Consider the following 19,552-nt stretch of genomic DNA (forward strand, 5'->3'; position numbering starts at 1 on the left):
AGATACAGAACAAAAAGACTGGACGACTGGGTCGCATCCATAGATACAGTACAAAAAGACTGAACGACTGGGTCGCATCCATAGATACAGTACAAAAAGACTGAACGACTGGGTCGCATCCATAGATACAGAACAAAAAGACTGAACGACTGGGTCGCATCCATAGATACAGTACAAAAAGACTGAACGACTGGGTCGCATCCATAGATACAGTACAAAAAGACTGAACGACTGGGTCGCATCCATAGATACAGTACAAAAAGACTGAACGACTGGGTCGCATCCATAGATACAGTACAAAAGACTGAACGACTGGGTCGCATCCATAGATACAGTACAAAAAGACTGAACGACTGGGTCGCATCCATAGATACAGTACAAAAGACTGAACGACTGGGTCGCATCCATAGATACAGTACAAAAAGACTGAACGACTGGGTCGCATCCATAGATACAGTACAAAAGACTGAACGACTGGGTCGCATCCATAGATACAGTACAAAAAGACTGAACGACTGGGTCGCATCCATAGATACAGTACAAAAAGACTGAACGACTGGGTCGCATCCATAGATACAGTACAAAAAGACTGAACGACTGGGTCGCATCCATAGATACAGTACAAAAAGACTGAACGACTGGGTCGCATCCATAGATACAGTACAAAAGACTGAACGACTGGGTCGCATCCATAGATACAGTACAAAAAGACTGAACGACTGGGTCGCATCCATAGATACAGAACAAAAGACTGAACGACTGGGTCGCATCCATAGATACAGAACAAAAAGACTGAACGACTGGGTCGCATCCATAGATACAGTACAAAAAGACTGAACGACTGGGTCGCATCCATAGATACAGTACAAAAAGACTGAACGACTGGGTCGCATCCATAGATACAGAACAAAAAGACTGAACGACTGGGTCGCATCCATAGATACAGTACAAAAAGACTGAACGACTGGGTCGCATCCATAGATACAGTACAAAAAGACTGAACGACTGGGTCGCATCCATAGATACAGTACAAAAAGACTGAACGACTGGGTCGCATCCATAGATACAGTACAAAAAGACTGGACGATTGGTTTGCGTCCCTAGAAACTCTAGATTTGTGTTGGGACTATATCTTGTGGAAGGTTGAAATAGTATGAATAAATTAATCAAAATAATGTTTTTAATTAAAATATGTCAATCATTATTTGAATAAGTTGGTAACCTGTTGTATCAAAGTGATAATGCCCTCGAAGTCGGTGTTTGGAGGATATATTGACACGGTTTCGTCTCGGGCCTAACAACACCTGTGCCAATATATCCTCAAAACACTGGCTTCTCGGGCATTAGCACTTACATATTTCGAACTTGAAGTTCTACAAACAGGCTAACTTGTGTTGAATAGTTGTAGAGAGAATGCAGAAGACAGCTAATTGTGATGTAGTCTATTAATATGTTATATACCCTGAAACTAGCTTATATATTTTACATAGCAGATTGCGTTGCAGTTTATTATATGGAACCGACACTATTTAGTATAAAAAAGCGCAGACAGCCTATAATTTCTACAGTTTATTATAATGATCACAGTCTATACATTTATATCTCTGCGATTCATGTAAGTCATACTCTATGATAAATACAGTGACTTGGCCATGTCCTCTACCTTACTAACAAAATGGACAATGGGGGAATAGTTTAAATAGACTGAACCAAAAATGACAAACAAATACACAAGTAGGCAAACAAAAACCTTTAAGCAATCATGTAAAGCACGTGTAACATCTGAACAGTGAGAGAAAACAAAGCAGGGCTCCTGTCAGAGCATCGATCTACTCCTGAAGACACACAGAAACACAGAGCTCTGATTGCTCCCTGCCTCTCCCGCTCCCTGACTGCTTCTCTCCCGTGCCTGCCTCCAACTCTTCTCTGGCTCCTCTCTGAGAATGTGCTTATTGATCTGGCCCACTTCTATAGAGTTAACTCACTGATATATCCTGACCAAGGGCTTTCTTGGGACTGAAATCGTTTGGAATGCTGGTAAGAAACTGCATTTAAAAAGACAATATTCAAAAGAATACAGCCTGTAACACAAACTTCCCCCTTGTGCCTATTGAGAGACACTTTGACAGTTATGGAGAATAATATCAGTCAGAATATGTAACGAAGTGTAATACAGTATACAGTAGGTCTGGAAGATTAGTTATGCCATCAGCGGCAGCTAATGGGGATCCTACTCAAATTAAAATATGGCTACTGGCTACTAGTAGCTAGTGGTGTTGCAGACAGTATTGTTATTTCAATATCAATATTGCCAACATTTACTAAAGGTCTCCTTCTAGTTTTCCTTTTCAAGTGTTGTGCTCTTCAACATTTGTCAGCACATTTATGGTAGAATCATTGAGTCTGAAATCACTGTGTGGGGTTCTGGTGTTTACTTGTCTGTATGGCGTATGTGTAATCAGGTTCATAGTGAGTGGTTATATGTCGATTTGTGTGTATTTTAGCAAGTGTGTTCTGTTGTCATGTTTGTAGTGTTCCATGTGGGAGGGTCTGTTGAGAAGTAAGCCATCTGTAGTGTTTTGCCGGTCGACATGTTGTAAAGCGAGATTTGAGAGTGTGGGGAGACTTGACTTGTCAAATCTTGGCACATAATGAGACAGAAGGGAGTGAAGGCAGGAAAGTGTCCAGAGATAAACAATTAGATGAGTCCCAGTGGTAAAGGGCATGGGCAATGGGAGGACGCTCCCAAAAACGAAATCAATATGGCTTCCAGTAAGGACACACTGGGGTAAAGTGATGAAGGGGTTAACACTTATTTCTCAGATCAAGACACACAGAAGAACAAAGTCGCAGCTTGCTCAAAATCAATAGGGCTACTGGTGTGAGCATGGATTGAAGAAAGCTGGCTGTCATCCTACACACTTTTTAATACTGTATTTAATACACAACAGTCACAGTATTACATTGTAGATCTAATAAGAAACAAAGACATAACACGCATACCAACAGAAAGCCGTGGTATATATCAGCAGGGATAATGAACTGAATTAGGCCAGCCAGTCTCACAGCAACAGCCAATTTTGAAATGAATTGAAAGGATCTTTAAGTAGGCGGCATTTGGGAATGGTGGATTCACACACCCTGATACAAACATAATAGAGCCTGGTCCACGGACAGCGTGGGCTGTCCCAAAGCGTCCTATCCCCTCTCAGGCCCTGCCCAGACTCGCAGGTCTTATCTCACATCTCACCACTGTTCCCAGCAGGCCTCGCAGGGGTAGTGCTGCCAGGGCAGGAGGGTCGGACTGGAGGTGGGGCATCCCACTATGTGCTTGTAATGGCATTAAAGAAGACAACAAAAAAGAGATGGTGAGGGGCTGAAAAAACAAGTTGTTCTGCGACTGCTGCTGTTAGGCTGGTCTGGTCTCCTCAGAGACTTGGAGGCGCTGACCAGAAAGGTGTGAGTGAGCTCTGGCTGGCCCGTCGCCTCGTCTCCACGGAGACAGGGACATGGGACCCCTATGGGCTTGTCTCCGTTGTGGCACGGAGCAGGCGGGAGCGTTTGGGAAGCAGCCTGACCATTCCCTTGGCTCCAGGGGGACCAGGAGCCACTGCTCAAATGACCTTCAACAACCTGTCAGCCTGTCATCTTTGCCTGGGGAATTAGGATTTTTGGGGGGATGTCTATAGAGACACTATTGACTGTGCCAGTGTATATTTATTTGGAGAACAAAGGGGATCTATATTGTGGTAGAGAAGGCACTATGTACAAAGGGATATAATATCGGAGGGTGCCTTCAGAAAATATTCACACCCCTTGATATTTTCCACATTTTGGCCTGAATTTAAAATGGATTCAATTGAGATTTTGTGTCACTTGCCTACACACAGTACCCTATAATGTCAAAGTGTAATAATGTTTTTAGAAATGTTTACAAATTAATTCAAAATGAAACGCTGAAATGTCTTGAGTCAATAAGTATTCAACCCCTTTGTTATGGCAAGGCTAAATGAGTTCAGGAGTAAAAATTTGCTTAACAAGTCACATAAGTTGCATGGATTTTTGAATGACTACTTCATCTCTGTACCTTACACATACAATTATCTGTAAGGTCCCTCTGTCGAGCAGTGAATTTCAAACACAGATTCAACCACAAAGACCAGGGAGGTTTACAATTCATCGCAAAGAAGGGCACCTATTGGTAGATGGGTTAAAAAAAACAGACATGAATATCCCTTTGAACATGGTAAAGTTATTAATTGCACTTTGGATGATGTGTCAATACACCCAGTGACTACAAAGATACATGCATCCTTCCTAATCCTTCCTAACTCAGTTGTCGGAGAGGAAGGAAACCACTCAGGGATTTCACCATGAGGCCAATGGTGACTTAAAAACATTTACTTAATGGCTGTGATAAGAGAACTGAGGATGTATCACCAACATTATAGTTACTCCACAATACTAACCTAAATGACCAAGTGAAAAGATGGAACCCTGTAAAGAATAGATTAGTTATGTTTTTAGCAACAAAACCGACATGTGCGCAACTATGGGGCAAAACAGACTGGGATGGCTTAGGTTGTTGACCACATGTAAGCTGTATTTCATCTCCAATGTTTATTGAAAACATAAATACATCTCCACAATTAGCACTTGTTTCTCAAAGACATCATTACAGTTGTTGGTGAACTAGCTAGCATTTTTTTGCCATATTAAAGTTGACATGAAATCAGTCAAAACACCTCAAAACAAGACATGGTATCAAGAACAAGATGAAATGAGTCACTTTTGATTCCTCACACGGCCGTTTCTGGTCATTCTTGGTTGCAATCTGAATCACGATACGTTGATTTCTCACCATCGTTTTGGTTAAGTTGTCAGCTAACATATCTATAAAAAATATTCCAAAACATGCATCCTGTTTGCAATAAGGCACTAAAGTAAAAATGTACTTTATGTCCTGAATAGAAAGTGTTATTTTCGGGGTAAATCCGACACATCACCGAGTACCATTCTTGATATTTTCAAGCACGATGGTGGCTGCATCATGTTATGTGTATGCTTGTTATCGGCAAGGGAGTTTTTATTTTAGAATAAGAAGAAACTAAATAGAGCTAAGCACAGGCAAAATCCTAGAGGAAAACCTGGTTGTCTACTTTCCAACAGACACTGGGAGACACATCTACCTTTCAGCAGGACAATAACCGAAAACACAAGGCCAAATATACACTGGAGTTGTTTACTAAGATGTCATTGAATGTCCGTGAGTGGGCTAGTTACAGTTTTGATTTGAATTGGCTTTTGATTGAAGGATTTGAAAGATAATAATGTGAGTGTTGTACAGTCACAGTCAAGTGTGCAAAGCTCTTAGCGACCTACCCAAAAATACTCACAGCTGTAATCGCTGCCAAAGGTGATTCTAACATGCGATTACTCAGGGATTGGGAATACTTATGTAAATTAGATATCTGTATTCCATTTTCAATAAAATTGCAAACATTTCTAAAAACATGCTTTTACTTTGTAATTTTGGGGTATTGTGTGTAGATGGGTGAGAATAAAATATATTTCATCTGTTTTGAATGCAGGCTGTAACACAACAACATGTGGAATAAGTCAAAAGATATGAATACTTTGTGTAGGCAAAAAATGATAGTCCCACTAAGCGCAACACAGATGGGATGGCATATCGCTGCAGAATGCTGTGGTAGCCATTCTGGTTAAGTGTGCCTTAAATTCTAAAATAAATCACTGACAGTGTCACCAGCAAAGCACCATCACACCACCTCCATGCTTCACTGTGTGAACCACAAATGCGGAGATCATCTGTTCACCTACTCTGCGTCTCACAAAGACGAGGCGGTTGGAACTAGAAATCTCAAATTTGGACTCATCAAACCAAAGGATAGATTGCTCGTGTTTCTTGGCCCAAGCAAGTCTCTTATTGGTGTCCTTTAGTAGTGGTTTCTTTGCAGCAATTTGACCATGAAGGCCTGATTCCCACAGTCTCCTCTGAACAGTTGATGTTGAAATGTCTGTTACTTGAACTCTGTGAAGCATTTTTTTGGGCTGCAATTTCTGAGGCTGGTAACTCTAATGAACTTATACTCTGCAGCAGAGGTAACTCTGGGTCTTCCTTCCCTGTGGCGGTCCTCATGAGAGCCAGTTTCATCATAGCGCTTGAAGGTTTTTGCAGCATCAACATTGTCATAAGTACTTTGTCCAAACTTTTGACTGGTACTATATATATATATGTGCTAATTTGATATGCTAATACTTCCTTTGTTTCTATTAGCCAATCTTGATGTGGAAAGATTTTAAATGCTGGACTAAGGCAATCTACTTTCGGATTTTGGATTTGATTGCTCTATCAAAAATGAAACAGCTGGCAGAAGAGAAAAAGAAAAAACTAAATTAACATAATTAGACAGCAATAATAGCTATCATCCCAATTCCTGTATTCTACTCTGTCTTTACTTCTAAGAGCAGAACAATGGAGTGAAATTACTGTTTGGACAGGCCCCCAGGCAGCATTCTAGTTCGCAACATTTGATTTAAAAGAGGGAAATCTCAAATATGTAATCAGTAGCACCTGCCATGATTACAGGCTATGTCAAATGAAAACATTTAACGATAAACATTACTTCAGACCCAACCACTGAAGCAGTCTACATTGTACAATGTGCTGCAAGTAAGCATAGTAAGTACAGCCTTGTGTTCACCATCCCCTACTAACCTATCCTCAGGGTGAGTGCTTGTGGTTTTCACTCCCAGGTGCACTGAGAGTGGACATATTCTCAGAGCAGTTACCCAAAACAGCAATCATCGGTTATGGGTCCAGTCTGTAAACCAGGATGTACGTACTGAGTCATACAGTACATGTCTCATCATCTGCATTATCTGCCCTTAATATTGCAAATACTGTGGCGTGGTGCTTCTAAAGATAGCTTTTTATTTTGTGTACTAGGGTGACTTTTTCTTGTGCCTCTACTGTCTTGATTCCCTCAGTTGCGTGGGGATAGTAAAAAATATAATGTAAATTGTCTTCCTTTAAGTCGTATGGGATTGGCTATTGGATGACAACATGACTATCACACAGGACAATGTTGATGCTGTAATAGTCATTGTAGATATTGCATAAAAGGAAAATGATTGTAATATTGGCAGTTCATGGATTATTGTAAATAGTATACTGAAAACAAACAGCAAGTAAATTGCATATCAACTAATTCTGATCTCTTTTAGATTTGAGGTAATCAACATGATTATATCAGGTAAGTCATGGATCCATTCAGTTTGTCGTTTTGGAAAATGCAAATGGGATATGTCTGTGATAATAACAAAACAGAATCTTTCGTCTCAGTTTGATATTGCACAGTGCCATCAAACCCATTCCCAGGAGACACTTTGGTGACACAATCTGACAAACCAACACAAGCAATTGTGTTGAAAAATCTGTGCCTTTTTTCTTTGAGCCAAAAAGAAAGAGGATTTTGAATAGTGTGGCGGTGGTTCTTTATGCAGAGCTGAGACGCGACGCCTTCCAGACGGTGAGAGATGGCAAGCCCTAATAATACAGAGCTGTACAATGGTTCTGACAGGCGAGCAATAAAGCAATCAGGGTCCCAGGCATTCCAAATCTCTTTAACGCCCACCCTCTAACAGTCTGAGAGAAGGGCTGCTGACCTGTGGGCTGTCAATCATGGAGGATACCTGCTAGAGCCTGATCAGGGAGAGCTGAGGGCACAAGTCCATCAGATCTGTTTTCACACTACACACACTAACATTGGAAGCATAACCAAGAAGAAAAAAAGCCATACCGCCTCTCTTAATTAAGAGTGTAGAGAAAAGAGACTTGTTTGGTTTAAATGGGTAGGAGAGGGTCTTCGATGTAGGAGGGATAGAGTGTGGAATCCCAGTGAGACAGAGAATAACCTTTTCCCTTGATTTAGGAATTTAAGCATCGATCTGTCACACTGTTTTGTACAAGCAAGAGCTCTCACTGGTGCATTTCAGCTGGGGGAAAAAGAAAAGCATTAAAGCTAGTTCATTAGCTGTCTGTAGCTCATTCCAGCAAATGATAATACTGTGGTCAGTTAATGATTTTCTAGTGTTTCCTACAGAGCCTCCCTGTCTGAAGGCTGCCTGCTGAAAACCTTACACTTGTTTTTTTTCTTCATGTGGGGAGTCCGGTCTTCTCCTGCCTGGTTCAGACAGTTGGCTTCAGCCAGTGGTCATGTCTGTGAGAAGTCTGGCTACATGGGCTCACTCTAGAGTCCTCTCACTGCAGCACCACAGCAAGCCTTAAAGATGTTGATCCCACATCCTGCTGTACTGTAGACTGGAAATTATTTATCGTTTTTTTGGTAACTTATATTAGTCTTTTTTTATACTTAAAATATACTCAAGTATAGATGCTGATGGGGTTACTTTTAAAGATATACATTTGTTACACATACAGACAGTGAGAATGGTGCTAAAATAATATCCACAATAACTGCATGTACTGAAATCAAGTATTGAAAGTTTTGAAATCAAGCAATACTCAAAATCCTAGTTGTCCTTAAAGAAAATTCCACTCAAAAAGTCCATTGTCGATGTAGTACAAAAATGTTTTGCATGTCAGCAATCAAGTTTTCAAGATATATAACTTTCAAAATACAGAAATACAGTCGCTCTGATGCATTTTGCATCATGTGTGGGGCGGCAGGTAGCCTAGTGGTTAGAGCGTTGGACTTGTAACCGAAAGGTTGGAAGATCAAATCCCCGAGCTGACAAGGTAAAAATCTGTTGTTCTGCCCCTGAACAAGGCAGTTAACCCACTGTTCCTAGGCCATCATTGAAAATAAGAATTAGTTCTTAACTGACTTGCCTAGTTAAATAAAGGTAATAAATAAATGTGATGCTGTGTTTTGCATCATATGATGCAAAATGCATCTGATGCAATTTTGTATTTTGAACGTTATGTACAGTATCTTGAAAACTTGACTGCTGACATGCAAACCATTTTGGGTCTATATCAACAACGATTAGTAGTTTTTGGGTGGCGTTTTCCTTTAAGGTGCTAGAATGAGAGATTAACAAGATTTGGCAGCAAGTGATGAGTTCTGCAGAAGTGTTCTTTATACGATCCCTATGAGACCTCCAGATTTTACCCCAGTTTTTTCCTGACCAGAGCTCAACTGGAGCCTTGCTAGGTGCTCTGGATTGGCTGGTTCCTCCCTGGAACTGGATGGAAGGTCCACATGTACCTCACCTCACCCTGAGGAGCTGAGGGTCACTGAGAGGCAAGGTTACATGAGAGGCAGAGTGCAGTGGACCATTCACCATGCCACGTCTTGCTCAGGTTTGCTTAGCGACTGGCTTTCTAGTCGTAGCCTCCTGTCCAACAACATCACTGTCTGTAACTGAGGCCATCCAATGTATTTTTGATGTGAAGGTTTTCTTTCTGTTTGACTAAACCCAGATGTCTAGATTTTTAAATATCTGGCTACCCAAAACTCAATACAGTTGCGTTTTTCCCTTTTTTGTTGTACTAATTATATATATATATATATATATTTTTTTATTATGAATGTCATTTTGTCATAATTATTGAGGACCGAATAACTATCTTATGGATATTTTTGCACTCGCTTTGTCTAGGGGTCCTAGGCCTAGTTACATTAATGAATGTGTGCATTTGTGAGAAATCAGCATTTGAGGACCGTGTTGGATCCACATGTGCCCAGGAGACAGCTGCAGCTTACCAAGTTAAGGGCCAGCTTAGTCACGAACTCTTGGTCGGCCAGTCCAAGCGGATCGTTATATTAAGATGGGAACGAAAACATAAAGTACATTCGGAAAGTATTCAGACCCCTTCCCTTTTTCAACATTTTGTTACGTTACAGCCTTAATTCTAAAATTGATTCAATAGATATATTTTTTCATCAATCTACACACAATACCCAATAATGATAAAGCAAAAACATTATTATTATTTTTTTGCTAATTTATACAAATAAAAAAACAAACACCTTATATTCTTAAATGGAAGAAGTTTGGAACCACCAAGACTCTTCCTAGAGCTGGCCGCACAGCCAAACTGAGAAATCGGAGGAGAAGGGCCTTGGTGAGGGAGGTGACCAAGAACCCGATGGTCATATCTGCAGCACTCCACCAATCAGGCTTTTATGGTAGAGTGGCCAGACGGAAGCCACTCCTCAGTAAAAGGCACATGACAGCCCGCTTGGAGTTTGCCAAAAGGCACCTAAAGATTCTCTGGTCTGATGAAACCAAGATTGAACTCTTTGGCCTTAGTCAGGACTGTGGGAAAGATGAATGGAGCAAAGTACAGAGAGATCCTTGATGAAAACCTGCTCCAGAGTGCTCATGACCTCAGGCTGGGGCGAAGGTTCACCTTTCAAGAGGACCATGAAGCTAATCACACAGCCAAGATAACGCAGGAGTGGCTTTGGTATAAGTCTCTGAATGTCCTTGAGTGGCCCAGCCAGAGCCTGGACTTGAACCCGATCGAACATCTCTGGAGAGACCTGAAAACAGCTGTGCCGTGACGCTCCCCATCCAACCTGACAGAGCTTGAGAGGATCTGCAGAGATGAATGGGAGAAACTCCCCAAATACAGGTGTACCTAGCGTCATACCCAAGAAGACTGTAATCACTGCCAAAGGTGCTTCAACAAAGCACAGAGTAAATGGTCTGAATACTTATGTAAATGTGATATTTCTGTTTTTATTTTTTAATAAATTTGCATACATTTCTAAAAAACGGTTTTTGCTTTTTGTTATAGGTAATTGTGTCCAGATTGATGAGGACCATTTTTTATTTAATACATTTTAGAATAAGGCTGTAACGTAACACAATTTGGAAAAAGTCAAGGGGTCTGAATACTTTCCGAACGCATTGTACATAGGGAAGCAGTCTCTAAGGTGCAGGGTAGAGTAACAGCTCGTAGCTAGCTAGTAACAGTGAGTAAGGTTTAGGGCAGGGTAGAGTAACAGCTCGTAGCTAGCTAGTAACAGTGAGTAAGGTTTAGGGCAGGGTAGAGTAACAGCTCGTAGCTAGCTAGTAACAGTGAGTAAGGTTTAGGGCAGGGTACTGGGAGGATGCCTGCTAGTGGTTACTGTTTAAACGTCTATATGTCTGCAGGGCAAAGGTCTGACCTTGGTTTTTAGTGGACTGCTCTATAGAATCCAACTTCAGTTGACAAAAACATCACCTTACGTAGAGATGTGGAAGGTTAAGTCTGTTTTTACATTTAGGCAAAGTTTGGCAGACAGTACCAGGAACAAAAAATGTAGCCTTAATTAGCAGCTGGTACATGCACAAGAGGTTGCCTTGGCTGAAAAAAAAGGGATTGCTGAGGCGTTGTCGGACCTCTAAACCTTTGTTACCAATGACATGTCATCCCTCACTCTGTCATGTTTAACTAAAACCAATACCCATTCAAAGCAGAATCCATCAGTTGTAGGTAGTTCAGAAGAATGACAGATTGCCTTTCCTCTGCACTCAAAGCATCTGGATCCTTTCTCTACTGCTCCCCCTCTATTATGGTAAACAGCCTGAACAACAGCTGGGCGATGGGAATTTACAAGTTAATCAATTGTTAGTTAGGAGCCACACTGATGCCCTATACCCAACCATCTGCAAGTTAATATTAATTTACTCTGCTGATTTTCCCATAGGCAACAGTCCATTTATTGATTTATTCTTGGGGGATTCACCCACACTTAAAATTATTAAGTAATTTCAGCAGGAGAAATATTTTAACCAAATTAAAAGGTTGCCTTCAGTGTAATTGAATCTGTGTGGGATAGAAGTTTACAGTCCAAGCAAGTTAAAACACTTGGATGCTATTGAATTGTGATGGTGTTAAGTTGTTTCTCTTTATGTTGCCAAAATAAATGACAGAGCAGAACCAATTGCCAGTGGATTATGTTGGTCTGCTATTGGTTCCAGTGGGACAACCTAGACAAAGACAGCAGTCTGATAACAAGTCAGATTGAGTTTCACTTATTTGTGGTGTATCCAGGTGAGCTCTGTTTACCCTGGAAACTGTGCTTCCTGTTAAAGTGTGTCTGTCTTGTGTCTTTGTGTCTCCTGTCAGGTGTTGGTGCCTGTGGCTGCTGTGACTGTGGAATGCAGGGTCCTGGTCCTTTGTTCCATCCTGCACTCAGCGAGAGAGATGAGACACGCAGAGGCCCATCCAAGCAGGCCAGTCATGATCACTCTTCAGCACACATTCTACATTCCAATAGGTTATCTCATGTGCAAGGTAAATGTTGGGTCCAATTCACACACAAACCTTGGGTAAGTTAAACATATTACGTTTACTTTCTTTAGTGTATGTTCACACAGTTTATGAAACCTTAATGTGGATTCTTGTAGTTCAATAAAATAAAATAAATGTAAACTTCCCCCAGAAAATCCCTAACCTCTCATTTTGTCTGATAAGATGCTTAGTGTTGTTGTCTGATAGTCTTTGGAAAAGCTTTTGTCAGGCACTTTGTATCTGTCAAAATATTTTTAAATCTGCCATGTTGCAATGTTACCATAGAGTAGGAATAAAAATACTAGTGAATTTTTTTTGATATTGTGATAGAAAGCATATTGTATATTTGGGGTTTGGCACAATTCTTTCAAAAATACATTTTGGCCATGGGATCTTGGCTGCCTTGAGACAGAGTTACAATAGAGGTCACCCTTTACAACTGTGCTGCGAGAGCTGGCATTCACCTTTACCCAACTTCCTATCTCTGTGAAGAAACCATGCTTTGCTTTATTTATAATATAGCCAACCTCGCTGTGTAGCCCCTGGCCCACTCCCTCTCAAACATCACACAGTGAGGTCACTTCCCTCCTCTGCACCTCCACTGCCGCTCTAGCATTCCAACATGGCTTTAGGACAGCAACTCAGCAAACCACCATACTCTTCAAATCACAAAAAAGCCCAGATCAGAGCAGTGCTGGACGGGAGCCAGGACCCAGGCCCTGAAAGCCCAGGCAGCTGGGGGTGTGCTCTAATAAGGGAGAGACAATGAGAACTTGCTCACCTCCTACGCTTTGCATTTGGATGTCGAATCAGAGTTTGAATCAGGTTTCATAGGTTTTTCAAAAGGTCTTGTAAATGTTGCTATGGAAGCTGTGTGTAAGACACATAATGATGTGCACACTAGTATGGCATTTACATAAAGCATGTTTGAAACATTACAAATAGTTAATATTAGCCCAATTGATTTTCATAATTTACAAATTAAACTGATTCTCAGGAGAGCACTGCTAAAAATACCTAAAATGTACTACAGTTTATCTGAAATGCACATGTACAAAGATACAGATAGTTGTAGATATAACAGACCTTCTTTTCAAATTATGTCTCAAACCTTGTCAGAGTTAATACAGTTTGTGTGTTTCCCATTAACTTTTGAGTACAGTTCAGGTCGATTTTAAAGGGCTTAAAGCCTGCTGGCTCAGCCCTCAGAAATATCTGGTATTGGCAGGCTTACAAGCTCATTGGAGAGGAGCATGTCTCCAGTAACAAGCTATGGCAAAGATAGCTTCAACTGCTATGTTTTCTTTAGTTGAGTATCAAGCTAGCCAATTAGACATGCCAGAGATGGAAAATGAGGATATTGAATACAATATCGATTGTTTCTGAATACAATTTATCAATGTGTGATGTTGTGATTGTTTTATAAATCCATGGTTATGGCTGGCTTGTTTCTGATGACTACCTTAACAACTGACGTAGCCAATCATGGTAATAGGCTACTAGATAGCTAGCTGGGACATCTGACAATACTTGAATGATTCAATTTGGTTCGATAGTCAAATGGAGATGGCATTTGTCTTTGAGTTGATTACGCAGTAAATATATTCTTCCAGAAAGCAGTTGACACAGCTAGTGTCATCTTTGAATTTTAAGCTGGACTTGATAGAGTATATGCTTTTGCTCATTACTTTATTCAAGTGGGTTGACTATTAGTTATTGCATACTCATTATTTATAGAACATATTGTGCTACATTGGATTGTGTCTACAGTAGTTGGCTCTTGACAATCAAACCTGTTTTAATTGAAGTTTCCCATGTAAAGCATCATATTGACTGCAGTAACGTTCAGGTCCATGTTAAACTAGACTGATTTAAGGTGTGCTGGTTTAATGAGTAATAATTAACAGATCACAGAGGGGTAGATGGAGTTTCTGCTTAAATGACCTCTTGTAGCCTCATAAGCCACCAGTGATAAATCTCAGCCAGACTTCCCCCGTATCACTAAAACGCAAACCTCATTCAACTTCACATTCATCAGTGTTTGGCTGAAAGTGATGACAGAGCACTTTCAATTATGCTGGTAACTGACTCTGGGAGCAGTTCACATCTGGGCCCAGACAGGGAGAGTGGAGGAAAGCAGATGGGGCAGGGCAGAATAGCTGGTAGGGTATCCATTTGACTCACCCCTGAATAATAAAAAGTATGGGGTCACTCAGGGACATAAGGGTGGCCCTAGGCCCTGGGAACAATCTACCTATTTTGTGTTCTGTCACCTCTGTAGTCTGCTTTATGGTTTGGACATCCTCCATCAGCTGAGCACTAGGAACACTTTGGTGATTAAAGGCTGGAGTATCAAAGTGTCCTCAGTCAAGACCCTTGTCTAGTAGCAGAGGGCCTATCAGCTCTCAATAGGTAGGGTGGGGCTGGGAGTAGGAGTGTCATTCTTAACCCGTAGCACCAGAGGCAGGAGCAGATTTTTCATAATCTATCTGCTGTTAATGTTCATACCCCAATTTGAGTGTTCTCGTTTTCTGTTTTTTTTTCTCTCCAAATTGTGTAATTACATTATGTGGAGTTGAGAGCTGAGTGTGTGTGCTCTCCAAAAGTTAACATAGTGATGTTTAATTGGAGTGATTTTATTCATAATTACATTATCCTCTCTGCCACTTTTGGCATCCACTTTGTTTAAAAAGCAAGCTAATTTCATGATCTTCAAAATCAATCAATATTCACACTATTGGTATTCAGAAATGCAATATGTATAACTGTAATTGAGAGAGAATAACTGCAAGGTAAAACAAAAACAATAGTCCAGATTGAACACCTCAGTAGTAGAAACATATTGGTAGGAACAATAAATAAAACAGTATTTTTTCCACTTCTTTCAAAATGCTTTTATTACATAAACAACACACAGTAATATCCTCCAGAGAGACTGATCTTTTAAAGAAGCTCTGACTCCATACCCTTCATGAAAGAGCCACACTAACATCAGGAGTCCAGGGCCTTTGCTCACTCACTTCAGGCAATTATGACACAGAGGAGATCTTTGGCTGTTCAGAGTGCCCCAAAAGAGAAAAAAAAGAAAATAATTTCCTTTTCTTCTAGGCCCAGTTGTAAAAATAAGCTTGCTTTCCTCAATTGCAGTAACCTCTTAACCTCTGCAACAGCAGCAAGGATGTATCTGAACAAGCCATGGGGTAAAACAAATCACTTGTGATTTACAGAATGATAAAGATTTTAATAGCAGCTATGTTTCTTTCTAAGATTGGACTTCATTTCCAAGAGTCAAAGTTTCCTGGGCGCCCCAGGCTTTTAAAAAACAGTAATTGGCCAGCAGAGAGAGTCTGCATCTCCCTGAGTGATTGAGGGCATTTGTTGCTGTGAACTTGAAGGCTTCCCTCAAAAGATCATGGTTCCAGGTTACGAGAGCCTGTAACATATCGAGCAGGATCCAATTCACATCCCCACAAGTAAGACTTCTTTTTCATATATAGTTTTGTTTAGGGAGATAACCTCTTGATACAACTTGAGAGTTTGATTGGTAATTAGTTTTGTTGCCAAATAACACAGCATGAACTAAAAGGGTTTGGGTTGTTGAACCAAGCAGGAACTTGCATTACTGCAGAATAATTGTCACGAAAAAGAGCAAGACATGGTCAGCTACCCTGGTACACAACTTTCCGAGAGTATTCCCAGTGAAATGACCTTTTTCTTTGACAAAGAGTTCTGTGTAATTCTAACTCCTCCTTTTCCCACCTGGCCTCCTCCTGGAAACTGCACATGATTAATTCTTTCTATTTTTTGGCATTATTTTCCCTTGCCGCCACAAGAAAATAACAAAGGTTTAGGAGATTCTGCCGTGAAATAACATATCAAAGTTACCCTTCTGGTGTATAGTATGGCTCATTTAAGTTTTTTTTTTTAACTACTGGTAGAAGAATGTCAATTTATAGAATTGAATCAAAACAAAAAAGTCAAAATGTCATTCAAATAAATGGCTTTTTATTTATTTTTATTTTTTATTTTTTACTTCAAAGTCAATCTTTGCCTGGGGTTTTCAGAGCATATGACCTCCTCAGTGCTTTTTCTGGGCATTAACATTACCCAGAGTGCAGCACAAAAGAAACCAGTAGAGCATTGCAGGACCTCTGTAAACCTCACTGACCAGTGGCTGTAAATCTTTCACTGTTCTGTGTTTTAACCAAATCCAATACCTTTTCAACAGCACATCCGTCACTGCCGCAACAGAGAGAACGAGGACAGAGTGGTTCCAATTGTGCCGTATAACAGCTTAATCAACGCCCATCAACTACTGCTAGAGTTTCCCGAAAGCCTTGAGACTTACTGCTTGAAGGACTCTCAATGAAAACCACCCCTGTAACAGCTGTCATATTTAAAATATAAAAAATGGATGGATGCAGATATATGTGGTTTATGCTGTGTGGGCTGCTATCTATCCTAACATGTTCTTAAGTGGGCAATCAATGGGGCTGTCATCCAGTTCTCTTTCTCATAATTAGTAATCCATCAGCTATGGAGACTGTCAGTATAAGCAGGCAAGGATACATTACATGAAAACTGACTGCCAGTCTTTCAGCGAAGATCCTTTATCTGATACGATGGTATTGTCTAAGTCTCGTTTAACTTGACTTTGGAAATTGCTGAACACTTAATGAAAATTTTAACAACCTGGATAGTGACATCTTGGAAAGTATTGTAATGGCCTTGGTCTGGCCTGTAAACCAATGCAACATCTCCTTTAGACTGAACAGTATTCAGGGGGAGAGTCTAATTCTCTGTTCTGTCCTAAGGCTTTTGGTGGACACTTGTCACCATTGTGGTGAAGACTAAGACACATAAGGCGTAGTCAGGGACAGGGTGCATTAGCATTTAAACAGTTTGGCGGCTACAATTCTCTTTACCATCAAATTCAAAATCAGTTGTATGCATCAGCGTGGATCTTGACAGGGAGACTCCGGTAGTTGTTGTTTTTAGTGAAATCCACCTGAGAGGAATAATGAAGTTTGCCTCTGTACTGGTGGTCTCCTTGTTAGTGTTGGGAGTGTTAGAGCTGACAGTGCAGGTAGCTCAAATGCCACTTAAGGTTTTAGCTTCAGTGGCTTTTGGTGCAAAATGACCGTGACCTGTCACCTGTGCAGCCTGAGCCCACATCCCACACCCTTTCTGCCTGACAGACACTCAATGGCAAGTGTCTGCCAGCATGCCGAGGGGACGGAGATAAAGATGATTACCACACCCCTCCCTCTCAACGGCTGTCAACATGTTAGCAGAGCGTAGAGAGGGAGAGAAAGAAAGCAGGTGTAAAAGAGAGGTGCTCTTTAAGAGGGAGGAGAAGTCGAAGAAGGCAGTCAGGATTAATGATCGGGAGGCTAGTCTGTGCTGTTCAGTCACAGTTGTGGCAGGCACGCAGAGTGCAGTCAAGTGGAGAAGGAGCTGGCCTGGGTTGACAGGTGGCCTCCAACAGAGATCTGCTCACGTGATGAGTATTAGTGAAGGACATTTCTAAGCAGTTCTCTCCAAAAATGTGTCTTAATTTAGGTCATCGTGGCCCAGCCCTCACCTTGTGAAATACATACTGTATATTTATATGTTAGCAGGCCTAAATATGTATACTGCTTAATTAATATAGTGCATGTTTATTTTGCCAAGTTTTTTTAGTTGAACCTTTATTTAACTAGGCAAGTCAGTTAAGAACAAATTCTTATTTACAATGCCTTAAACCGCTGCACCACTCGTGAGCCCTAGGAACTTTCCCCTAGTTTATTTGTATTCTTAAAAAATATAAAAAATAACACCTATAATACTTATTTGTCAAACTACAGCAAGACAGCAAGATAACATGTGACAAGTTGTATCCCCTTTTGAGTGTGCAGATATGGAAATCTGTGCAGACCTCTTCTGTCTATCACTTAAACCTTACGTGGTGAGCAGAAGACACATGTAATTCTCATGGAGGAGAATTATATTCTCATTGTTTTAAAATAAATCTCCAACTGTGCCACTTTGGTGACTTACATTTAAGTGAAATGATTCGACAAAAATACAGCTGACATATATATTTTTCTAATTGTAGCAAGTGAGAGAGGAAGCAGCATGGAGTAGATTAAATCATCAGTAATTAGAATATTGTTGCACGTAATTACAAAATATTCTGATTGTCTCATGTTTGCAGTGGCGGAAGGCCCATTCTTGCCGCTGTCTTAATACATATTTGTTTTAGAAGAGTGGGAAAGACAATTATGATAATCTGCATCACAGCATGAAACTTTTGTTGAAAACTAAGAACGAGATCTCCTAAGTTTACATAATACACATATGTAGATCCTTAAAACAACGAATTAAAGATGTTGTAATGATCTATTTATCTTTTTATTTAGATAATAACGATGAAACAGGTTTCACCAACCTTCCCATTTATATAATGTGTTAGTCAAATCTTTATTCTAATTAGACAGTGACTCCTTTTACCAATTGGCAAGAAATACAATTAATATTGCAGCATGTTTTTGTTATTGTATTACTACACAAATTAGGAGGTGTTAATTACAATAGGATTAATGTGGAATAATAATCTGTCCCACCAACCCCCTCTAAATTACTGTGTTCGAAACGACAGATAAGTATTACCTTAAATTATATTTATGAGAAGAGGCAGTGGAAACAAACATGCTATAACATACTGTAAGTGCTAGTTTGAGCCAACCCCAAAAGGCTTGCAGTGAAACCACCGAGCCAAATAAGCACTTTATTAGCCAGCAGGGGGGGTCAGGAGGACCAGCCCCATCATTGATTGAGGTTGCAGGATGCATCCACAGCTGCACTTTCTCTAAATTTCTAAGAGTAAATATGCACCTTTGAAGTGAGGGGTGCCCTGGAGCACTCCTCTGCCCAGATTGTGTGGGTTTCTGTAGGGAGCTGTACTTACGGGAAAGATCAATGGACAGGACATTAGGGAGAAGAGTACACTACTCTGTTCAGCCCTCCAGCCTAGAACACAGCAGATCGGTGTGTACAGTAGACGGCTAGTCTTATTGAGCTCAAGGCAGGTTAGAGAGCATGAAAACATTCCCACAATTCCTGTTGCTGCTTGAGCATTCTGAAGATTCAAGGATTTTGATGCTTTTTCAGTTTCCAGACAATACTAAGCTCATGATTCGGCTTTTTGACTGTATTTCACTTACCTGAATGTGAAAGGCAACGATTCGCTTTTCTATTAGCCCATTATTAGTACATCTTGCTCTTGGAAATCAAAAA

Source organism: Oncorhynchus nerka, linkage group LG25, assembly GCF_034236695.1.
Source record: "Oncorhynchus nerka isolate Pitt River linkage group LG25, Oner_Uvic_2.0, whole genome shotgun sequence".
Taxonomy (NCBI): domain Eukaryota; kingdom Metazoa; phylum Chordata; class Actinopteri; order Salmoniformes; family Salmonidae; genus Oncorhynchus; species Oncorhynchus nerka.